Below are 24,468 nucleotides of genomic sequence, written 5' to 3'. Positions count from 1 at the left end.
ATTTTCCCTGCTACGAAGTTTTGTTTACTCTATATTCTATGAGTTAGTTTTCTGTATTAAGCTCAAACCAGTTTTTCCAATGTATAAAACTTACATTAGCTCTGAATTTATCACAAACTTTTTTTCTATAATTCTAAATTCTATGCATATGCACTTAACAAGAACCTTCATTATTCAACTCAAAATATCAATGGTTAATATAAATTATAAAGAGAGCAGAGCTTTATATTCTTCCCTGTGGAATGTACTACTACACCATATTATATATCCTATTATATATTATAAATCCTTTGCCGAAGTTCCACGACATCACAAGAAGTTCTGTGCACGTTATTTTTTAGGTGTCCCCAGAAGAAAAAATTCCATGTTATGAAAAAATCCAAAGAAAACTGCATCCTCCTTTAAAATCGTTCTACTCTTAGAATTTAAGTTTTACGAAATTTAAGTGTGTTATATTTATATTCTTTCAAAACTGAGTGGATTGATTCCCGAGAAATGCCTGTCTCTTCATTTACTCTAGTAATAGAGGAAACTGAATTTGCTTCATAGAATCCTAATATGTTTGCCTTATTTTCTTCATTTGCACATTATGATTTCGGCATACCTTTTTAGCATTTAATACGTTACCGTTTTCTGCGAATCTCTTTGCCAGCCTTGGAAATATCTGTTTCGAAGGAGCTCGGCGCTCTGGATAAAGTCTTGCGGTTGCACTTTTAGTATTCAGAAAGTATACTTGAAGCATGTCACTCCTTTCAAGGGTGCTAAATTCGCAAAAAAACATTTTAACAATAATGACCTGGACAATAATTCAATCATCAACGTTCTGTACTAATCTGTCAAACATAAAAAAAAAATCCTAATTTTGCCGATTTGTCAAAAACGAGTGCATCAAAATATAAAGTAAATTAAGATATTCTATCTAAAATATGATATGGGCTTATATGTGTTTCGTTTTATACGTCTCTTGGAAATATTTTGTTGTCTTTGTTGCCCAAAAAAGTTACAGTCAATTAAAATGTTACCAAGATAAATTGAACGCACGGTACATATGTATGTATGACATCATTTAGGATATACATGCTGAATATTTTCTGGCAAAGTAATTTCTATATGAATTCTGCCGGGATAAACCCAATATAGGTAATTTAAAGGATCCTTTTCGTAAAATAAATTGTACATTTTGGTAGATCTGCCCCTACAATTCATAATTTAATAACGAATTACCATACACGTAATAATGTTGATTTCTTCAAAACCCTCTTCGGCATTAAATTCTACCCTTAAATACTAATTTAGGCACAGCATATCGACCACTTTGCAAAATATACACTTGCAGAAAATACACTCCTCTTAGAACATGGTTCCATTTGACAAGTGATCCGTGTGTGAAAATTTTAGTGGTTTGTGAAGGGTCCGCATTGCCCCAAGTAGTAAGACCGGCCATATCCACTTGATTACTCTTAAGCAAAGATCCTTATACATGTTAAAAAATGATATTTCGTGTTTTTACTTCTTCATTTACAGTAACATTTGTCGCTAACGAAGGTTCCAAAATATCTGAACTTATTCTCGTCGACTCTTTGGCAGTTTATTATTATGATCTGTGCTTCTAATTACCATCGTTTTGGTTTTAGTAATGTGAAGTATGTTAACAACGCGCAAATCAGCTTTTTATTTTTTAAAAAAGGTGCTTCGCGGATGCTTGTCCTAGAGAGACGCATTGGACCACTATGGAACTTTCGCAAAATCGATGTAATTTGATTGTGAATACACCCTGTATAAAGTGTCCTTCATTTACATCTTGTCGAACTTCAAAGTTACGACACACTTCGATAAATATTAAAATTTGTGCTGGTAATTGCAATTTAAAATTATATTTTCCCAAATATCTTGCCTCCCCTGCATTATAGACGAAACTTTAAACTTTCTGTTAACACAGTTTACGATACTGTTCATATCAGATTATCACATTTAAAAAAGTTTTTCGTGTATCGCGAATAATTCGTTCACAAAGGCGGAAATTTCTAGGATCAATTAGAATTTTTTGCCAACAAACGACGTATCCTGTATATAATTCCCACAACGTTAATAGTATCCGAATTTTTCTAATGGAGTAAATGGTTTTCAAAAAACTACTTGTTTCCTGAAACCATGCAGTACGTGGTAATAGTAAATGACGTCATCGCATCTAGATTGAGGGTCAAAATGGTGATTTTCATTTGGATTTTTTCAACAGCGTATGTGCCTATAACATTATTTGAACGGATTAGCTATAGCTCTCTCAAAGAACAATTTTCAGGGTCTTTTGGAGGAAAAGATGTTTTTCTAGATGCCAAAATGATCACAAAAATAAATCAAAAATTTAAAAAAATACTTCACGTTATTTTATTGCTCACAATTTAAAGAGTCTAAATGGAGGTCCAGACTTCTACTTCTCTCGCAAGTCTGAAGTCGGTAGCTGCAAATTTGGAGTACTTATCTTATTTTTTAATATTGCAAGGAATATCACGAACACCTTGTACAATACTTAAAAACCGTAAGTACAAAAGATTTGAAATTATTGATAATTTTCAATAATAGGTGGACCAATTTTTCAGTTTTTTTGAATTTGCGGCGCACCCTGTATATTATTGAAAAATTGTCAACAATAAAAGTTTATGGAGGCATCCTCTGGTTCAAGCATTTTTTCGATCTTGTAAACATTTTTTGAAAAATGGTCTTTCTTGTAGGCCCTTGCACACGCGATTTTTATTTTTTTAAAAATACTTCCCGACCCCCCAGCCCTCCCCATTGTCAATAGGTTCCGTCACGGGGCAAAGCTGCATATATGTGCCAAATATGAAGTCGATTACTTCTAATTTCGGACACTTATCGTGTTTCATAGCAAGGTCCAAAAAACAGTCGAAAATCGCTAAAAAAAGATGGATACCGGCTTCGGATCAGGGCCATTTTTTATAAGCTTATGTGCCTCGTGGGGGATTAAAATGGAGGAAAATTTCAATTTTGTAGCTCCAACGGTTCGAAAGTTATTCAGGAAAAATCAAAAGACGAGAACGGAGAACGGACAAACGGACAAAAAAAATTTTTTTCGACGGTAATAATAACTGTACCAACGGCGATCCCATAGGACTTACCGATATACCCGAAAATATTTTTATAATTTTTACAATAGTAGGGGGCCACTAATCCTACATTTTGTTTTTTTGTTTACCTTGATATCTCTACAGACAAAAAAGTTGAAGCCAATTAAAATGTTACCAAGGTAAATTGAACGCATGGTATTCTGAAAACAAAATTAAATGGCGGAGTGGGGGTAAAAATAAACGTAAAATGCCTCCCAAACCCCCTCGCATAAACGTGCGATTCGAGTCTGCGGACTCCACATATCAAACCCCGCTAAAAACTATTTTATATATGTACACGCGGTCTCGCAGACTTTGGCTTTATCCTCCTTACAGTCATTACCCGACTCATAGTGCCTTTTCTTATGCAATTTTTAAACCCCCCCTCCCTCGAACGCGAGCGACGGCAAAATGCACCGCCTTCCAATGGGGCCTGTGTTGCGCTTTCTTATGCACCCAAGATGTGCTGTTTCTAATACGCTGATAACTCCTCTTTTAAAATGTGTAAGATTGTTCTACGCCTACGCCACGGCGTTTTTTCGAAAACGAACCGCCAGATTTCGTACGGCCAGCGACGCCTTTACTGACGCCATTTTCGACGGGTTTTTTCCCAACGTCGCGTCGTCGTTCTGATTTACGCGCGGGTTGTTTTGTTGTTTTGTGAGGTTAGGACGCTGAGACTGGGTGCCGATTTTTGTGACGTTTGGACGCGCGCGGCGCCGCTTTGGATTCTGGAGGTTGCCGACACTGGGGACCGGAGACCTTGATAGGTTTGGACTACTTTTACTTCTTTTATTTGCTACCCACGTCCTGCCGCTTGAACGCAAAAAGTTGAAACCAACATTTTGAAAACTTAGGACTAAAAAGGAATTTCTTGGCTACCCGGAATTTTTGAGATTGAGGTTAGAAATGTTACGTTAACTTCAAAACGCGTTTTAAAGAATAAGTTTTGCTAATTTTGTTGTGCCTAGTTCGATTCGTTTAATATGCGTTTTCCACCTTAACAAAATTATACGTCGTATCATCGGAATGAGTTCCCAAAGCTTCAAAATTCGCGTCCCCTCTTGATTTTTGGGATTCGAAAACGAACGACTAGCTGGATAAATACGAAAAATAGAACATTCCATCATTCCGCACTTACGTATTCAAAAAGAGTAAGTAGAAAATCTCCGCCACACCATTTTAATAAAATAAACCATCATTGTGATGTATGTACATAACCTTAACCTTAACGTACTAACGCTTCCTACGCCAATGAAGTTTTTGAAACGCTCCTATTCATATGGCAGCGTTTCATGTTCAAATAATTTGCTATTATTTTTCCTTTTTTTAATTTAGTACTTAACTAACCAAAACTAATGTTAAAAACCTGGAATGTTTTAACATGAAAATTTCAAAAACAATTTATTTTTCTTTTTAATCTTTTTGGGAATGTTAACAATTGATTGACAATAAAAACTTTAAGTAACAGAAATGGAAATTTATGTACTTTTTCTTTCTCTTTATTCGAGTTAAATAAAACAGGATAGCAATAACTTTAGTCAAATTAAAATGTTTATGTTGTACATTGTACATTATTGTACAGGTCGAACGATAATTTTCCGAGTTTGGATCACTCTTAACACTGGGGGTAATTTTAATTATTACTACCTACACCTGTCAATTATATTAATAAAAATGCTAATGATAGAAATTAAAATCACAAAATAATGATAGATAAACAACGTCTAAAAAAATCAAATATACAATCGTAAGTATAACACTTATTTTTCTGTCCCTTTAATCAATGTTGAGGTTCAAAATTGCACACTTGTGAATTAAATAATTTGATCTCTTTATTAATCTATCCGCCTTGTTGCATATTGTTAAAATCTCTTTGTAATTACTTCATAATTGATTTTTCTGATTAGTGATGTTAATTTTTGTATGCGAAGTTCTGCTAATTACACCGAACAGAAGATCTTTGCAATAAAATTACCGTCGTTCGAATTTCATCCAATAAAATATAAACAACTTTTTTGCTTTTTCGGTGGCAGAATTTTGTGATTTTTGACTTTGATTAACTTCTGAACAAATGAAGCTTTACTTTTCGTACCCACACTAGTGTGGATTCAAGAAAGTATTAAAAAAATTGCATAATACTTTGCCAAATTGAAAGCTTAGACCCAAAACTATTAGAAGCATTCTTCATTAATTAATTTACCTAATTAAATTTAAATTGAACTAATTGTTTACGTCCCCAGAAAATCTCTTATTAATCCCTCCCAAAGCTCATGTGAAATTCGTCTTATCTTAATTAGCTGGTGCCAATCGTGTCAATTAGTATATTTCACAAACTAGGCAGCAAATCTCAAGGACTCGCGGCATTTAGCTAATAATTATTCAAATATGTAGAGAGAAAAAACACAATAAAACTTTATATGTAGCACAGTTTTCGTGACTTTTAATTAACTGGATATCGTTGCCCGTGGCAATTACAGGCCACTGCCATATTGACTGACGCATATAAAGTATACGTATGTTTATTATAAGTTTATTCGAATAGTAGTAGTACCAATTTCTTGGAAGAAAATAGCATACGCGGACCTGATATGTTTCTTTAGATGCGTTTTTGACCGGTTGTCTTTAGAATATTCGAAGAATGAAAAAAAAGGAGAAATAATGTCAAAATAAACAAGAAATAAAAGTTCAGATTTTCACGAAATTATATATTTTTACATGACAAATTTGATAAATACACGGTGTTGTCGAAACAATTCTCATATAAAAATATATAATTTCGTGAAAATCGGAACTTTTAGTTCTTATTTATGTTGATAAATGGATTTTCATCAAGTAAAAGCCACCTCAGTTCAAGAAACAATGTTAAACGAGTTTGTGTTTTATATAATATTTTTTCGTGAGAACTTAACCGCAGGTTGAAGAGTGTACACCGCAATTCCCTTAATTACTTATAATTCCTCGGAATTATTGAAAATCTTCTCAGAATTTCCCTTATTATATATATCCGCAACTTGTAATACGAGTAAAACTTTTTAATTTTTTTCGTTCGCTCACATTTATCATTAAAAATTACTTAACTTTATAATTCACAAAGCAATTGCACAATGCTTTTTGCATACCTATTCAGAATTTATTTTTGATGTAATTTCAATAATTTTGATAATTGAATCATTATCATTATTATTATAATTATGCCACATATTAATGCACGTATTTTCCTTAAAATGATTTCAATACACTTATTATCATCATAAAAAAATGACCAAATACAGCCTGTATAATACGCCGATGAACGTAAAATCGCCGACATAGTTTAAAGCTATTCTCGTAAATAATAATGGCGGACGGCCGGTCGTCGAGGAACACACATGTTCACGCACGCACACACTGGCACACACACTCGGTATCTAAACCGAATATTTAGATAAAAATAGAATTATTTGAACAGCCATGTTTGCGTCTAAAAAAATCGGCCAATATTTTTATAGATTTTTGTGCGGGAGCGCCGCCCATTTTTTTTTTATCTCCGCCGCGGCATTTTGTCCACGCGGTTCGGATCGTGCCGAAAATCGGGCCACTCTTGTACCGTGTGGTGTAAACGTCACCGTATCGAACGAATTCCTGCTGCGCCCGCGGGAAAATAATATGGGTCCTGTTGCCGGTCGTAAGTTGAGTGTGCCTCCGTATCGTTTTTTCAAAAAGCTAATATGTACAGAGCGACCCAAATAACAGCCGTCACGCGGCGCTTACGCGCATTTTTTTAGTGCACTTTGTCTTGGATTTTCAACAGGAAGAAAGATATCCGGGAAAAGTCGCTTTCTTCTTTGGTGAACATTAAAATTAATTTTTATGTATTTATTTTGTTTAGCTGTGTGCATAATCTTAAGATAATCTTAATAATAATATTTCATAATCTTTTTTTTTTGCAATTTTAATTATCATTTTAAGTGTTGGAAGTATAAATTCTGATAACAATTTAATATTGACTCAATATACACTACCGGAAATCCAATATTTACAAAGCCTAACAATAAACACTTTTTAAAGTTTTTACCTATTCAATCTTTAAGACATTTCGTTTATCTATGGATTTTAAAAAAGATCTTATTTTGACAGATGTTAAATGAATGACAACAGTTCCTAATTACTAAGTTATGCGTTTTATGAGCCAGATTGCGTGTAACATTCATTAGTGAAAAATCCGATATTCCGCCATTTTTTATTTTGATAATGTTAACAGATTGCCCTCACAGATACTGATAGATAAAAACGAAACGTTTGATCGCCAATATCAATCAAAACAAAAAAGTTATATAGTAAATAAAGCATATAATTAAATTATACAGGGGGGCCATAAAAGTCTCTCATCTCATGTCAATATGCACTGGATCTTCGCGTATATATTTGCACTCTTACAAATTCGGCATAAGCTTTAGGTTTAAAAAAAATAAATACGAATTTTTGGCGTTTTTAGATTTTATAACATTTTTAGGAGAAAAATATCATCTAATTTTATATTCTCTTTTTAAATATTTATTATATTTTAGCTTCTCCCTTAACGAACTTTTGAGTTGTGTTGGGTGACTTTCGAAGCTTTGGTTAGTTAGGAAATTGGATTCAGATTAACAAAAAGTTCAAATAACAGTTCCTTCTTTAATTAAGCAACCCAAGGGTGCTGGAAGTTGAGGCCAATAATAGTAATTAAAGAAAGAAAAAACACTCTTTCACGTTCCACACGGTTTCTGAACTTTGCCATAAAAACAAACCTATTCATTTTTTTACACTGATTTTATCACTAGCGATCGAATTTCAACTTTCATTACCAGGTTTTAAAATATTAAAAGAATGCTGAAAAATATAAACTAAATTATTATACTTTTGGCTGTAATCGCATACACACTTTTTTTTTCTAGCGTTCTATATCTTAAAAATTTTATTTTATTAACATACATAGCTATGACATGATTATATTTGTTCCATGTTAGGCACGATTTTAAAATGAATTGATTTGTATGAAATTAAGTGTGATTTCTCTGCGAAGCAACAAAGTTGGCGCAGAAGCGTCAATATTGTATTGTAATCTTGGTTTGGTTGTATTGGTCGTCGTGATACTGTGTTCATTGTTGCTTATTTCTACTGTTCAAGAACAAATGGAAAAATGGAAAGAAGGCATTGAAATAGACATTCGAATAGAATGGCCCTCTAGAACAAGCCTTACACCTGGAAGCAAAAACCTATAAGAGATGGCTTAGTTGACCCCAAAAAAGTTTTACTGCCTCCTCTTCGTATCAAACTTGGCTTGATGAAACAGTGTGTTAAAGTCCTAGACAAAACTGGGCAGTGCTTCAAATATTTGTGCGCGAAATCTCTAGCCATATCTGATGTCAAGGTAAAAGAAAGTATTTTTGTTGGGCCGCAGAGAAGAACATTTTTTTTTCAAAACACAATGACCAATGTCGAGAAAAACGTAAGTAATTGATAAGTTTCTTGGGAAGTCTAAGGACGAATAGATCACAATGTGTAACAACACTTTCATCGTCTAGGTTGCAATATAAGTTTCCTGTTTTCACTTTTGTACTATTTTTCTGAAAATCTTTTACCAGTTAGCAAACAACAGGAAGAGAGGTTTCACCAGAACATTAAGGTAATGGAGCGGCTATAACAAGGCAGATGGGGCATAACGATGATGGCGGACTAATGCTGGATGATAAAACGGGATATGCCTTTAAAAACACACAACCGAATGTCCGGACGACGCAACCTTCTGACAAAAAGACAAAGATTTCAATCAAAAAGTCTGAGTCAAGTTTTTTTTCTCCTATTTTAACTACGACTCCGCTCTTTTACTTAATAAAAAAAATAATTAATTTAAATTCAATATTTGCAAAAAAACAGCCTACCAAAATTGTATCAAATCAGTTTTCAAAATAAAAACATCTGTCAAAAAGTTAAATTTTGTAGACCCGTGTAATTTGTGGCTTGAGGAGGCCTAAAGTACAAGAATACAGTACAAATAGCTTCATTATAGGATCGAAAATCAATCACGAATTATGTAATCGATCGGCACTTTCCTCGTTACAGTTCCCACACAATTATGATTGAAGGAAAAACGCGCCAAAACGCAAAGGGAAAAATAAATTCGCCGTGTCTATCGTTCCCAACACTTTCCGGTGCAAATATTTAGTTTGCTCCGCGAAATAATAAATAACGAACTTTCTAATAATTATAATGGCCGTCCGAGTATACGTAGGTAGAGGCATTTTTGTTCCTTTTTGGTCTTATTTTAAAAGAGATATATATATACATGCAATCGTTTTCACTCGTCGTTCCGTCTCGCTCGTTTCTTCTCTCCGACGTTTAAGAGGCGGGGGCCGTCGGGGGGCAGTCGCGAAAACGCAATACGGAAACAACGATGCCCGGAGTAACCAACACACGGTATAATTTCGCTTCGAAGGAGTGCGTTTTTTAATTGTTGCATTATGTTCGTTACGGTTTCATTTGCATGATTTTTTTTGTCGATTATTTTACCGATTTTCGCAATCGCTTCGAATGAAGGAGATTTTTTTCCATTTAAAAGAAAAATATAATTTAAAAAGAAAACGCCAAGAAATACGCTTACTCTACTACGATTATTAATTATTGTTAATAAAGAATGGAAGAATTAACTGGAAAACTCACAATATAAAAATCATAACTCTGCAACTAAATACCAAACATCAATTTTTTATAGGATTACTTTTCCAATGCAAATAAAATGTACCAATTCCGATCTCTTGTCTCTTTCCTTCATTAGGAATTAATTGAATACAAAATTAATCGAAATCGACAACTACCCAAATTACAAAAAAATCAAAAAAGGCATGCGATACATAGGAAATAAAGAATTCATTATGAGAAAATAATATCATAACAAAAATAATTAAACCCAACTGAATCTTCTTTAGTGTCTTTAAGAACATTTAACAACTATTGAAATTTAAAGTAAAGTAAATATTATGAGGAAGAGTATTAAATAATAATTTCACACTGACCAAATTAAAAATGTAAGCAATATTTTCCAACAAAAATGAAAAACGATTCCTTTTCTTTCGTCCATATACGATCAGCAAAAATTTTAAAAATGCAATTAGGGAAAACTATTCAAAACATCGAAAACAAGAACATGAAAAAATAAAAAAACAATAAGCATATAAGACAATGTTTAGAAAAAAATTATATAAAAGTAAATTTTATTTTTGTATTAAAAATAATAAACTATAACCTGTAATATAAAATGAGAAAATTATTAAAAAAACAATTTCCAGTTGAAATGTGACAACTAAAAACAAAATCGGTTGTGGTCGTAATAAAAAAATGACGATATTTTTTAGGAGAGGGTGGGACACCTCAAAAATTAACCAAAATTTTTTTTCGTTATTATAATTATTAATTCTTCTTATTTGTACATTTTTAGCCCTTTCTGTAATATCAGGGGTAAAATGGACGCCTTAAAATTTCTAAAAAAGCTATTTGATATTATTATAACCGAATCATAATTATTTTATTAGTGTTATTTTTTAGATAATTCTATGGATTTAGCCTAAAGCCACAGCTTTTGAAAGTCTTATAAATATCAAAAACAACTTTGTTGAACCATAGAAAAATAGTTAGCAATCAGTAACGGTGTTTTTTTTTTTAATTATAATAATTATAATTATTGGATATAACATTATAAATAGGGAATATTGAGGCACGACGGGCAGAAGCTTCGGCAAAATTTGGGTAAATTTAATTAAAGCCGCCGATATTTTCGTCCAAGTTATAATAATAAAATGACATCCCTTAAAAACCACCTATAATTTTCATAAATGGAGCCCTTGTCATTTTTTAATAATTTGCTAGCTCTGAAGAAATTTTAAGTTGAAGCCTAATTTGAGCATTTAATTAAACACAATTTAAAGGGGTGGTTTTTTTCATATTTGGAAAGAGCCCTGGCAATAAAAATTAAAAAAAAAATCTATCGAATCTATTTTTATTTCGAACAAATATATACATACTTTTTTGTTTATCGTTCATTTTAGTTATTCTTCTAAGATTTAGTAGTGGGTCGCCATCCCTCTCGAACGAAGAAGAAAGACGACGCATCGTTGTAATTGCAAATACGTCGGCGTCGAACAAATAAAAACATTTTTCCGTCCATTAGCGAAATTTATTCCGCGACAAGCGTGAGAAACTTTCTTTCGCTGATTAATAATTAATCGCGGAATAATTAAATCGGCAATTTTCATCAATAAATAACGTATACCGATAAGTATTAAGCAGATACGCGGGAAAAATCTGCTTCTGCATGTTGTCTAGTTCCACGTATGTACAGTTAGGCGTCGGTTGCCGTAAAAAAAAAAACGAGTCTGTACGAAACTAGTTCCAGGCGTACCGTGTGAATATGGCCGCAAAGGAAGTGAGCCGAATATCGCGTTTTATTACAAATGCGTCCTCCCTCCTTCCGCTCCTGCTTCAAATTGCCAATTTTAAATTAAAACACATTGAAACATTCAAAATCTCAATCAAATTTAACAATACCTAAGGAAATTTTTTAAATAATAATTAATCAATCTTTTACGATACCGAAAAATAAAAAAAAACTTTCAATATTTAAAAAACTTATGGCTAACTGAAATGCCAAAAATTAGAATCAGAATAGTATATAAAAAACAAATTTTAAAACTTCAAAACCAAGTTTCAACTTTTTTTTTAATTTAAAAATACTGAGACATAAAAAAAAGAATGAAAGAAAAATATTACATCAAATAATAACGATTTAACAATAATTGAAAATTAAAATATGTAAATTTTATGCCAGTTTAACGCAAATTCTTTTCGGACACGGCGGACATTTATTTCTGTTTAGGTTTGAATATAGAATCAAAAAATTGTAACATAAGTATATATGCCATATAAGGATAAATCAAATATTATTCCAATAAACGATTATCACGGTTATAAAAGGCATAACAACCAAGCTATCTTAAGATATTTGTAATGAGTATATAAATATTAAATTACACAACCGGGTTATTTGTCGCAAAGGATAATTTATGATTAAATACTTCAATTGAAGATATGACATGGTTGAATATGATTGGTTCAGGTTAAGTGAGATTCAAGATAAATAAATACATTTTAGCACTCTCTCCCACTAGAACTCATTTATTAAGCCCTTACAATGCTGTAAAAAGCGAGCTACGTTGTATATTTTTGAGAAATTCCGGCTAATTCCAGAGAAAAAGCAATTTGATCTAACCAAACTTTGACATCCAACTACTCGTGGGTTTTAGTAACCCAATTAGCTTGGGCTAATAACATCAAATACTTAGTTTATATAACTAAAAAACGAAAAATAACATTACTCCACCATACTCACTGAAGGCAACTGACTTTTTGACATTTGACATTTGTTATGTGATTTAAAAAATGGTTTTGGTATTCTCTATTCCTATATTTTCTCTCCACATTTTGTAAAAAGTATAATTCATTCGGAACTTGCCGCCCTTATTTCTTTAAGGTACTCAAAATTGAAAAAGTTCACCTTAGACGACTAAGAACAAAAATTTAAAGACGTCAACTTTGCTTAGGTTTAACAGAATTTGGTTTCTAATAAAATGTTTCGAAAGGAACAAACAATTTATTACAAGTGTTTTTTAATTTATCTCATTTATTGTTTTGGCTCTGTATAAGAAACTCGGTTGTATAGGAAAATGACGGTTACTTCACCTTGACAAACGAGCTCGTTGCTATTTAATCTAAACTAAGTACACACGTTTTTTACCACCTAAAATGTAGATCCAGACCGTGAATTTAACCGAATGATCGTCGAGGACGATAAAATTTAAGTAAACAAAATGTGCAGGCTGGGATCGGGTACGCTGAACTTCATCGTCTCCGATACATACTGCACCGATGATTCAATGTCAAGTTCACCTATAATTGCATCTTAGGAAATTTCAGGCATCGGGTGGGGGACGATATCGGACCGTTTTTGAAGGGGGTTTCCGTTCGTTCAAGTTGTAGTTTTTAATTTAGTTAAAACAAGGGACAAGTTAAGATTATATTCCCCAAAAAATGAGTGCTGTAATTAAAATAATCTCAATATTTTTTTAATTTTAATTAATATTTTCGTAGCTCTCAAAAATTTAATAAAGTTTCTATTATATCATCTTCCTATAAATTTAGTCTAATTTTCTCTTTTAATTTTTGATGCTACTTCGCTTTAGAAAATGGCTTGTGAAAATAATCAGCAGGATCATTTGAATTGAAATTAGCAATATTCACAGATTATTTTTTATTTCACAAAAAAGGCAAAAATGCACTATATATCGCCAAAAGGCAAAGGAAAAATTCGACTATGATATGTTTAATTAATAAAATCTAAAATACACCTTTTCGGAGGTTCTATTAACTTTTTAATAACTGTTATTTATTGATTCTCTTATCCCGCTGGAGCGAAATGCTTTTGCAAATTTAATTCGGAACTAAATTTTTTAATCTCATTGTGCAAATAATTAATTGGACCTTTTCAATTTACTTTCGGTAGTCAAAATTAATTAAACCATTATACTTTAACTCGCAAAAGTGTATTATCTTTTTTTTTTCTAACGCCAATAGAATCACAATCGTCACAAATACCTATTATTACCAAAGTTAGGTTACTCGAACTTGGAAAAATAAATCGCCACTGAATGCATTAATCCCCAATATTTTCATTTTGGCGGTGAAAATTAAATGTAGCTCGCATGTTTCTTTTTTTAAGTTAACCTACCTAAAAAGCCACCGATCAATATTTTATTGCAAAAAATTTATATTTAATAAAGTTTTCAGTCCTACACCTGAAGATTTTTTTTATTAAAAATAGGGCAAAACAAAGCGAAAATGTAAAATAAAAATTAAAGTTTATTGTTAAAAGTATTATCTATGATACAGGACAAAAAGTTATTTAAATTATGAAAATCAAAAAATCAAATTTCAAGTTGTTGAAATGTGACCACCCTGTATAGGTTTAAATGGCACTGATATATCGCACATGCTGGAGAGTCGAATCGATGACTAATGCTCTTTAATTTAACTAGAAACAAACGAACGAGTAGGAATTAAAAATCGGACTTCTCTCTGTAACATTGCCAGGTTATAAATTAAATTTAAAAACGCCTTAAAAAATGTCTAAAAATAAGAATGGTTAAAAACAAGTTATTTTTGTAATGGCGTAGTAAACAGTGCGCAAAGTACCGTGTCGGATTTTTTTCTTGCAACATTTGCAGATATTTCTAAAAATATTTTTTCCAGAGATGTGCTGTAAACATACGTGAACATAGCGAAGATGCAAGGTTTTTGCTTTCTCTTCTGCAATTGCTTTTGGTTTTGTTGATTGTTTCTCAATTTTATTTTAATTCGTGTTCTTCCACATTTTTTACATTAACAACTTATTTGCGAACTAAGAAATTTTTATTTCAATTATTTGGTTTATGTTATATATTTGTTACATTACACCTTGTAACTACTATTGTATTTTGATTACATACTTTACGTTACTTATTTTCCTTGCTTTTTCTTTTTTTTTCTGTTAAATAAATTGCACAACATTTATTCTGCGTTTCTTGTCTATTTCAAAAGCGGAAACTGCAATGAATTAAATATCGATTTGAATGTGAAAATATTTATATAAAATAAATCAAAACCAACCAATTCTAAAGTATTGTCCGAAATAGGTGTGCAAGACAGCCAAAAAATAGAATTTCTTCTTAAAAAATACATAGAATATAAAAACATTATTTTTCAAGAAAAAGGCAGCTTTTCTTTATAGCTATTCAACCTAATTTGTCATAAAATTTTCAAAATATACTTCATGAAAAGCCAAACGCATACCGGTAAAACCAGCGTATCCTGCCGAACTTAAGATGAAATTTTCAAAAACCATAGCCATATATTTTTAAATGCATACCGAAAGAGCATGTGAAAGAGAAGAGTAAAAATTAAGAAAAATAGTCTAATTAAAGTAAAGTCCTTACCAAAAAATGGGCAATGGCCAGTAAAATCGTTGTTAAAAGTTCTGCGTAATTTTATATAAAATTTTGAAAATCCAAATCCATATATAGTCAGTTTTAAATTCAAAAAAGATAATAAAGTGCAGAATAAGAAGAACAATGAGAAAAAAAAACCTTTAAAAGGCGATATTTTGCTTTGATTCCATCGAGAACGGGTCCAACGTAAACTATCGGCATTGCCAACATTTCATTTTAAAATTGCGCGCCAAAATTTTTTTCGCGCTCCCCTCCCCCCCCTTTCGAGCCGCTTCAATCGTTCCGGCGATTTATTTAAAAAACAATCCGGTTTGAATCGAGACGATCGCTTTTTTCGAAACGCCCAAATAATTTATATTAAAAGTATACCGAAAATAAAACGCGGCAGCTGCCGCCTCTCAACACAAAAATGTTAAATAGAGGTCAAACGGCGCCCGTACGCTATCAAAACTACTTTCCCCGCTGGCTGTTATCTCGTAAAAATCGGGGTGATTTTTTTCGAAAACTCCTTTATCGCTGATAACAGAAGTCTTAAGTTCATAAAATGAAAAATCGCGTATTTACATGGACGTAAAAATGTTTTTTTTCGCCAGTCGGCGACCAGCTCTCGCGGGGAAAAAAACTCTGGGTTTACGCGGGCCGGAGGGGGGCTTTTTCGCCAATTCGGTCGCTTTTTTCGTTCCTGGGGAAACGTTTACCGGAGTTTCGTAGGTCAGGTCGGTGTTTATATTGGACGATTATTCGGTTCTTTTTTCTCTTCGTTTTTTTTTCGTTTTCTTCGGCATGCGATGAAAACTAAACAATGTAGAGGTACGTATTTTTGATATGTTTAAACAGACAGGGTGTTCCCGTAAGTTATCCACCAGAGCAACATCAAAATAAAAAGATTTGTGCGATAAATGTGGTGGCAAACTTCATTTTCGAAATATTAAAGGTGAAACTCATGCTTTTTGCACATTAATAAAATGGATTATTTAGAAATAGTCTCGGCTTTACTTACCACCACCACCACTTAAAAATTCGATATCTTATCCGTATTAACATTCTCGGAATTTTTCGACAATTAAGTTTTATATTCAACCGCCTGTATCTTTTTAATTACGAACGTTTGACGCCATATTTTTTTATTTGAATTTGTAATAAGAGTTATTAAAAGTCAAAACCAAAACCGGAATAATTTCAATTACTAAAACACTTATAATATTCGTTCGTTTTTCCGGTTTGTTTTCCATTTTCTTCTGTGTGATGCTATATTTTGGACTTTAAAAAAGTAAACAAGTAGAATTTATTGTAGTTTTCCATGCTAAGAGTACATTTTGACTACCTATTTCATCTAAAGTACTGCTGCATTTGTTTTATCGAAAGCAGTAACTAAAATTATCGTATAGATAAGGGAAGGGACACCCTTACTTAAGGATTTGTTTAAAACAGTACTGAATTGCTATTAGGCACGTATCTCTTTAGTAAAAGTATTAACATATCGAGAAGTTAATTACTTTAATTTAATTACTTTGAAAAAAAGTTCTGAAAATCCAAATGTATTGGAACGTATAAGGGTGATATTTTTAACAAAGAAAAAGCAAGTACATATAAAAAGGTACAGAAAAATTATGACTACTAATCGAAGTACTGCAGAAAGCAATCTACATTCCAATTATTTGCAAATTCAAACAAACCTTAAATAAAGGAACCTGGAGTTTTACTGTGTACCGTTAATTATAAAACACTCTGTATAACAGGGCTCAAAATAATTATTCACGGTCTCAATATCCATTTACAGTTTTCGTTCGTATCATGGAATATAAAGTACATACAGGGTGGGACTACTTAACAAAAGAGAGAGAACAGAGAAGTGCTATTAGGGATTTTTCATAAAATAAATTGGCAACGAATTCTTATTCAGGAGTACTTAGAACTCAGCCCTACAAATTTTTATATTGTTCTAATATAGGGTGTTTGAAATATCGTTTGCATCTCTATTAAAGCTGTAGATCGTTGTAAAATTGATTTTGATTTTGTTTTTGTTGAATAGATCTTTCAAAAATGCACTAAAACCTTATGTTTCTGATTACGTCAACCCGAAGTCATGGCTAACTGGGACCAATTTTTGATGTCAAATATCGAGAAAAGCTATTAGGGATTTGTTTAAAAATAAAATGTCAACGAATTTTTATTTAGGACTACATAAAATTTAACTATACTAATTAAATATGATTAGAGAGAATTAGATATGAACTTTAGACTTTACAACGGGGTATGTTTAATAATGAAAGTAACAGAAATGTCAAAATTGATTGTAAAACTAAGTTTGCCATGGAGAAACGAATATTCGACGGGCAAATTCTGCTGCGTTTTAAGATGATACGAAAAATGAATGTCTTTTTTATCATTATTTTTAAAATTTGTAAAAAAACAATCGTTATTTACAAGGTTTACAAAATATTTATTTTTTTAAAACCATTAATCAATTTGAAATAAATCTCTGACAGTACTTCTCTACTCTCGATTAAAAAAAAAATGTGTCAGTTAGTCAGACTTTAGTCGATGCTATTCGAAAAAACCGTTTCATTCCTTTTTAGTAAGATCTATTCAACAAAGAAAGAATTATCAAAATCGAGCCATAAACAAACATTCTACAGGAATAATGCTTAAACGAGGAGTCCGCAGTATCTCGAGCACCCTGTATTCGAACTTCATGGAAATTAGTATAGTTAGGTTTTATGTAGGCCTGAATAAGAATTCGTTGACACTGTATTCTTAAAAAAATCTCTAATAGCCCTCCTCGATATTTAACATCAAAAATTAGTCCCAGTTAGGTTGATCAACAAATACTTTATTTATTTAGCACGAAGCTAAAACAGAAAACAATAATATTTACATTTTAAATATACGAGCCAATAGCAAACTTTAAATATGCAATTATAAAAGTACACACAACAAAAGTATATAACAGCAGAGCAATTATAAAAGAAAAATCAGAATAAAATTTCCCACAATACATACAAGTTTGAATTAATCTTTTAAAAGCATTTCAATGATCACACTCCTTAATATTTTTTGGTAGCCTATTAAACTCTAACAATCCTTTATTTGAAACGGTATTCAACATAAGTGTAGTTTTACATCGATTGTTGTTATAGTCATGAACATTCTTAAAGTAATTGACGGAATCATTTTATTTTTTTTTTATTAAATATAAATAAATAAATATAAATATAAAGGCATCAAACATTACTTTTTGCTTTACAGTTAATATTTGTAACACATTTAACACAGTCATCGCAGGCGTATATCTATTACGTTTTAGAATTGAAGAAAGCTATTGTAAAGTAACAATTTTGTATAAAAATTTTTGTCTGCTGTAGATATAAAACCCATCTTTCGTGAAAAGTTTCTCATTATATAACCACAATGTGCATCAAAATTTAATTGTGGATCTAATACATTTCCCAGATATTTTATATGTTTCTCATACCGCAAATTAACGCCATTTATATTAATATTAACACTCTCCATATCCAAACCACTCAATCTATGTTCATCTTATGCTCAATCTATTTCGTGAAAATTTGAACTTTTAGTTCTTATTTAATTTGATAAATGGATTTTCATCAAGTAAAAGCCACCTCAGTTCAATTTATGTTTTTGGCCATACAAACAGAACTTCGACTTCATGACATTAATGCTATGATTATTATTGCACAGCCATAAACATAAGGTTTAGTGCATTTTTGAGAAATCCATCCAACAAATAAAATATCAAAGTCAAACCGGAATCGAAAATTTTACAACGATGTACAGCCTTAAGCGGGCCGCAAACGATATTTCAAACACCCTGTATTGAAACATTACAAAATTGGGATAGTTGGGTTCTAAGTATTACTGAATAAGAATTCGTTGTCAATTTATTTTTTAAGATATCCCTGAGAGTACTTCTTTCTTCTCTCTCTTTTGTTAAATAGTCTCGGTTGGCCATGACTTTAAATTGAAGCAATGAGCGAAACATTTTTTGTAGTGCATTTTTCAGGAACTTATCGAACCATAAAAAAAGGTTTGACAAGGGTGTACGGTTCCTAAATGGAACACAAAGTATATTGGTCCGTGTAAGATAAGGACAGGGATCGAACCAATTCCAAGTTTCGATACTTTTGTTTCCTTCCATGCCATGGTATATTGTCGACCATTTTGCATCATTCAAAGTGGTACTAAAGTATTATTCGGATTTAGATTAAACGCAAAAATTTCCAGGTTATATTCTCGGACACGCGCATATTCTATAATTTCTATATCGCCGGTGAAAATGTAGGCGTAATAATTAAAAAAAAAAGAGTGGGGCGGTACCAATTGTTAACCAGGTACCGCGCGATTCGTCGGATTTGTTTACGGTCCGACGACTTGCCGGAATACTTAGCATATATTTTTACTGACGGCGCAATTAATAAAATTAATTGGGCCGAACGCGTTACAATCGTTGATTTTGGCGAAGTTAAAAGTTTCCGCAAATGATATGCCAATAATTACTAAATATTGCGTCATGGTTTTTTATTTTGATTCTTTAAGTAACACGCGAAAATGGATTTTGTAACTCTAAAGTCGACAATTTGTTTTTCTTTTGGATTCCTCCTGTGTCCTATTGGATCACACACTAGAAAAAAAATTAAAGTTGCCATGTAGTTAGCTACGGATTGTTTTATTTTTTCATTCATTTAATGCACACAGACGCCCAATCGGAACACTTTTAAATCGAAACTTCACTATCTATAATAATTGTAAAAACTAGACATTGGTATCTATTTCCATTTCAGATTTGTTTTTTTAAAAATCAGTAACTTTTTTCATATGAAAAGGTGTCTGTTAACTAAGTACTGTTTATATAAAAACATTTACAGAGCATTTTTTGGTTTAATTATATTTCTTTAATATATTTTATTTATTGAGAAGAACTTAAAATTGCCTTTCCAAAAATATAGCATGTTTGGTATTTTGCACAAGTTTTCTTGGAAAAAAATACAACAACTGGTACTACATAGCGTGTGTATGTATTTTTTTTAAGTTCATATACCGTGATGTCTTCAACATTATAAAATTATATTTAACAGTTTCTAATGCTATTTCTTGTAACTCCTAGGGAGTTAATATTTACCTTTTTGGCCACTACTTTTTAAACTGGTTATGTCGCAAATTCCGGAAATTTACTTAAATGGTTGTTTTCTTTCAAGATGGTGATCCTAATACAAATTGCTTCTTGTCTCTGTGTTCTTTCGGTTTTCATAAAATTAACTATCATAACCAATTTATCTGACAACTAACCAAAACTACAAGCACGTAATTTTAAGTACTTATTTAAATTAGCATTAATGTCATGAAGTCGAAGTTCTGTTTGTATGGCCAAAAACATACATTGAACTGAGGTGGCTTTTACTTGATGAAAATCCATTTATCAAAATAAATAAGAACTAAAAGTTTAGATTTTCACGAAATTTCGTGAAATTTCTGAGAGTCAGCTAATTTGAAGAAAAAAAAATCCCTATACGTTGTGTGGTTTTTAAAAATTTTGATTCCATATTCAGCTTCAAAATTGCCAAAAACAAACCAGATTTTGAGGAAATATTTTCGCTCATGCTTTAATTAAAATTAAATTAATTTTTATAATTACAATTACAATAAACTTTTTACACTTGCTCAAGTGGTAAACCTTAAAAGTGCCATCGCATTTGAAAATGTTAAAATGCCTGCGACAGTAACATAATACACCTCATATTCCGGTTTAATCCGGGGTTTCTACCCCGTCCTGCTTCGCAACGCGCGGCGCCATCTGTGGCCGAAGCTGCGAGTGATTTCGCGATCCGCCTTAACGGCCCTTCGAGCTTCGAACGGTCCGTCAAATCTGACGTAACAAGCGCGGTAATAAACGCTTCCTCATTTCTAACGCCATCAGCGTTACCAATTCTTGGACCAACCGACCAAGTCGCGTCGATGCTTATCGTGTGGTGTCCCGGAGTATTTTTTTTCGGCACCGCCTCTCCCGCCCGATTTGTTCTGGAGATATTTCAACGCGGCCTCTGATATACACGGCTCGATAAACATATTTCGCCTACCCGCGCACATGGCTAAACTGTATTAATTTTTCGCTAATGGTACACTTCCTGCGAGGGAGGTCTTGATACATATAAAAGTCTTCGATGCAAAACTTTGATAATGACGCATTAGCATTCGGATTACACGGATAGGTCCAGTGGCGCGTCTTTTGTTTTTTACAAAACAATTAAGGCGGAAAATTGGAGACAATTTCCCTACACCCTGTATATTAGATATTAACTTATTAACAATAACTATAATAGGGGCTTTTATTTCCAGTATTCGAAGTGCACAGCAAAGCTGTGAACATTATACATAATTATTCATAATTTAATTGGATATCAAGATATTCATTACAACAATAGATTCTAATTATGCTACACACTTAAACACAGAAAAACAAATTTTTGACGACAATTTTGATATTTTACATACAGCCACAAAAAGTAGAAAATTAAATTTCTTGGAAGTCATGGAGATTAACAAAATGTATTGCTTAACGATCAATACCCCTCTTTTATTGAACTTAAATTCTCACAACAACATAATTTAAGGTTTTATGTTCATTTTTCGGTATATATAATAACAAATAGTTTGTAAATATTACATTTGATAAAGACACGGTGTTGTCGAAACAATTGTTATGTCAAAATATATAATTTCGTGAAAATCTTAACTTTTAGTTCTCATTTATTTTGAAGATTAGTTTAGTTTAGTTTTATTTTGTGTGGAATACCTTTTTTAGGTTTTGTTCTATCGATATAATTTTGGCAACAATAAGCATAATTTCAGTGAATATATGTATATTTATTATTTGGATTGACTAAGAGACATACGTTTCGATTAGTTTTTTATGTAATTTACTTTTTTTTTAATTATATATTGTTGGGTTATCTTAGTGATGAATCTCAGAAATTACTATACTATTTGAAAAAAAAAAAGAAAATAACCATAGTGAGAAAAACAACAAAAAAAATTCAGAACGTAGGAACCAAAGAAAGAATTTTTAATTATTGCACGTCAACTCATGAGCTTGTAGCTTATATAAAAAAAATGTGTTTCTTAAAAAGATATCTAAATAATTTTTTAACTTACTTTTTTTGCGAAAATAATAAAATGTTATATAATCTCTAGTACAATGAAATAAAAATATTAGGTAGGCAAAAGTTGCTTCCTTTGTTTACCTTGTTATCTTATAAAATAAAAAAGTTATAAATTTCTATTCAACATGTTATCGATATAATTAATTGAAGGCACGGTGTATCTTGGTGCGTTTATCAGGAAACTTGCCTTATCTCGGAAAAAATATACAATTCACAATAAAAAGTTTTAAAAAATCGAGTTAGAATTTAAAACGCAAGTTTTGTTTATACAGGATAATGCCAAACGTCTAAGATCGCTTTTCCAGGTAAAAACATATGTCAAACACCTTTTTTTCTGATTTTGGTTGAACTCAGCATGCTAATTTGCAATAATAAAGGACTTTTTTTAAGGCAATTAGAAAAAAGTGGTAAACCCAGTGACGTCACAGACGGTAATCGAATTGATGTTTAGGAAGTTTCATTGAATGCTACCGTTTGTATGTTTAACATTCTGTTTTAGATTAATTTATTTAAAATTACCTTTTTCCGCCATTTGTAGTTTTTCCGGGTTTTGTTTTTTGAAAAAATAATTAGAAACAGTGGTCGTATCGTACAATGACTTTTCCTGACTACTATATAGATTACCTTCTGTGACGCTCCTGGAATTAATAATTTTTTTATTACATCCAATGAAAATGCCAAATTTCAAAAAAAAACGGTTATTATAAAACAAATGATGCTACAGGAGGATACAAAATGATTTCAATAAATAAAAAAGTCATTTTATATCATTAAGTTTAATTTGAAGCCCTACCTATAACAATAATTATTCTTGTTGAATTTTTGAGGGGCATAGAATTTTCCCCTAATATTGTAAGAACACACACATTTATACCAATTTTAAAAGTAAAAAAATGCGTCGTCACTGTACTTAAACTTTTTTTGTACGTTTTTCGAAGCTTTTTGTTTACAATTTACCTATAATTTTAGTAAACCCATAATTCAGTAGCACGCGACACCCCTAAAACGACTTCCTTCAATTAATTATAAATTACACCAAAAGGTAGCGACGTTTAAATTAACATAATGTATTATGTGTAAGGTCAAGCTCGTCATTTTTTTACGACCCATTAGCGTATGGGGCCGCTTTAAAACCAAGACCATTCCTTCATAATAAATTCCATGAACATGCCGTACCAAACGTCACCTGCTTATAAATATTACGTAAGCGTCTGATAAAGGAAAGAAACAGGCGGCCGAGACTTGATCTGTTTGGGCCTCGTTTGGGACACCTTTTTTTGCCGGACAACGTCTCATTTTTGCACGCGGCTTTTCTTTTACGACGTCATAAAAGTTTAAGTGAGCGTCTTAATCGTGAGGGGTCTTGTATTAAGTAGCGAAAAAAATAAACAAGATAATAATATAATAAATACAATTTTTACAAATTGCAATCGGTGCGTGACATGTAACACTTTTACTTTACTCCGATTTTTTGAAAAACAATTATCTATTATTATTATGCCATTAAGGCACGCATATATAATAATTAATTTAAAACAAACTTTTATTATGAATTCATCGCAAAAAAACTAATTTTTTTTTCTTCCTTTTGTACAACTTTTGCATTTATTTGTCAGTTTTAAGGAAATATCTTTGTTACTGCTACAAGGATGCATAAGGTTTCTGATGAATAATATTTAGTAGTTTAATATATCGTTAAAAATTAGACATGCTAATTAACTTGGTCAATAAGTCATTACCCAGAATGCAAAGCTCCTTTATTAACGACGTATACTGAAAATACAAACATAAAACTTGAAATATAAAAATATTCAATTAAGCATTCATTAACATTGAATACATTAATACGATTAATTAGGATCGAATAGAACTACTGGATATCAACGCGAACTTTTCGAGAAAAATAAAACGGAAAATAAAAAATGGCATATATACCGCTAAACAAAACCAATCTACTTCAAGCCGATCCAATTATTTCGCGGGAAATCTCGCCATTAATGGGCGTCCGATAAATAAATAATTTATTTTCAAAATAGTTACAAATAAATTTGAATGCTATTAAAATTCATAAATTCCGAATAAGGACGTATGGGGAAAAAATCGCGAATTTAT

At 31.8% G+C, this 24,468-nt stretch overlaps 1 protein-coding gene across 6 annotated transcripts in view; it reads left to right on the top strand.

Moving 5' to 3' along the window:
• The window catches only part of LOC132706014 (zinc finger protein CKR1-like), a 206,213-nt gene that overhangs the window by 31,155 nt on the left and 150,590 nt on the right, over positions 1–24,468 (top strand). Inside the window, exon 1 of one of the 6 annotated variants that reach the window (XM_060677051.1) lies at positions 6,720–6,789. The exons of the other annotated variants lie outside the window; for them this stretch is intronic. The gene's annotated coding sequence lies outside the window, so the exon portion shown is untranslated. Of the gene's footprint in view, positions 1–6,719; positions 6,790–24,468 lie in introns of those variants that run through there. 6 annotated transcript variants of the gene reach the window in all.

This window comes from Cylas formicarius, unplaced genomic scaffold (assembly GCF_029955315.1).
Source record: "Cylas formicarius isolate icCylForm1 unplaced genomic scaffold, icCylForm1.1 PGA_scaffold_8__14_contigs__length_24414737, whole genome shotgun sequence".
NCBI lineage: Eukaryota > Metazoa > Arthropoda > Insecta > Coleoptera > Brentidae > Cylas > Cylas formicarius.
This window is presented reverse-complemented; position numbering and strand designations above follow the sequence as displayed.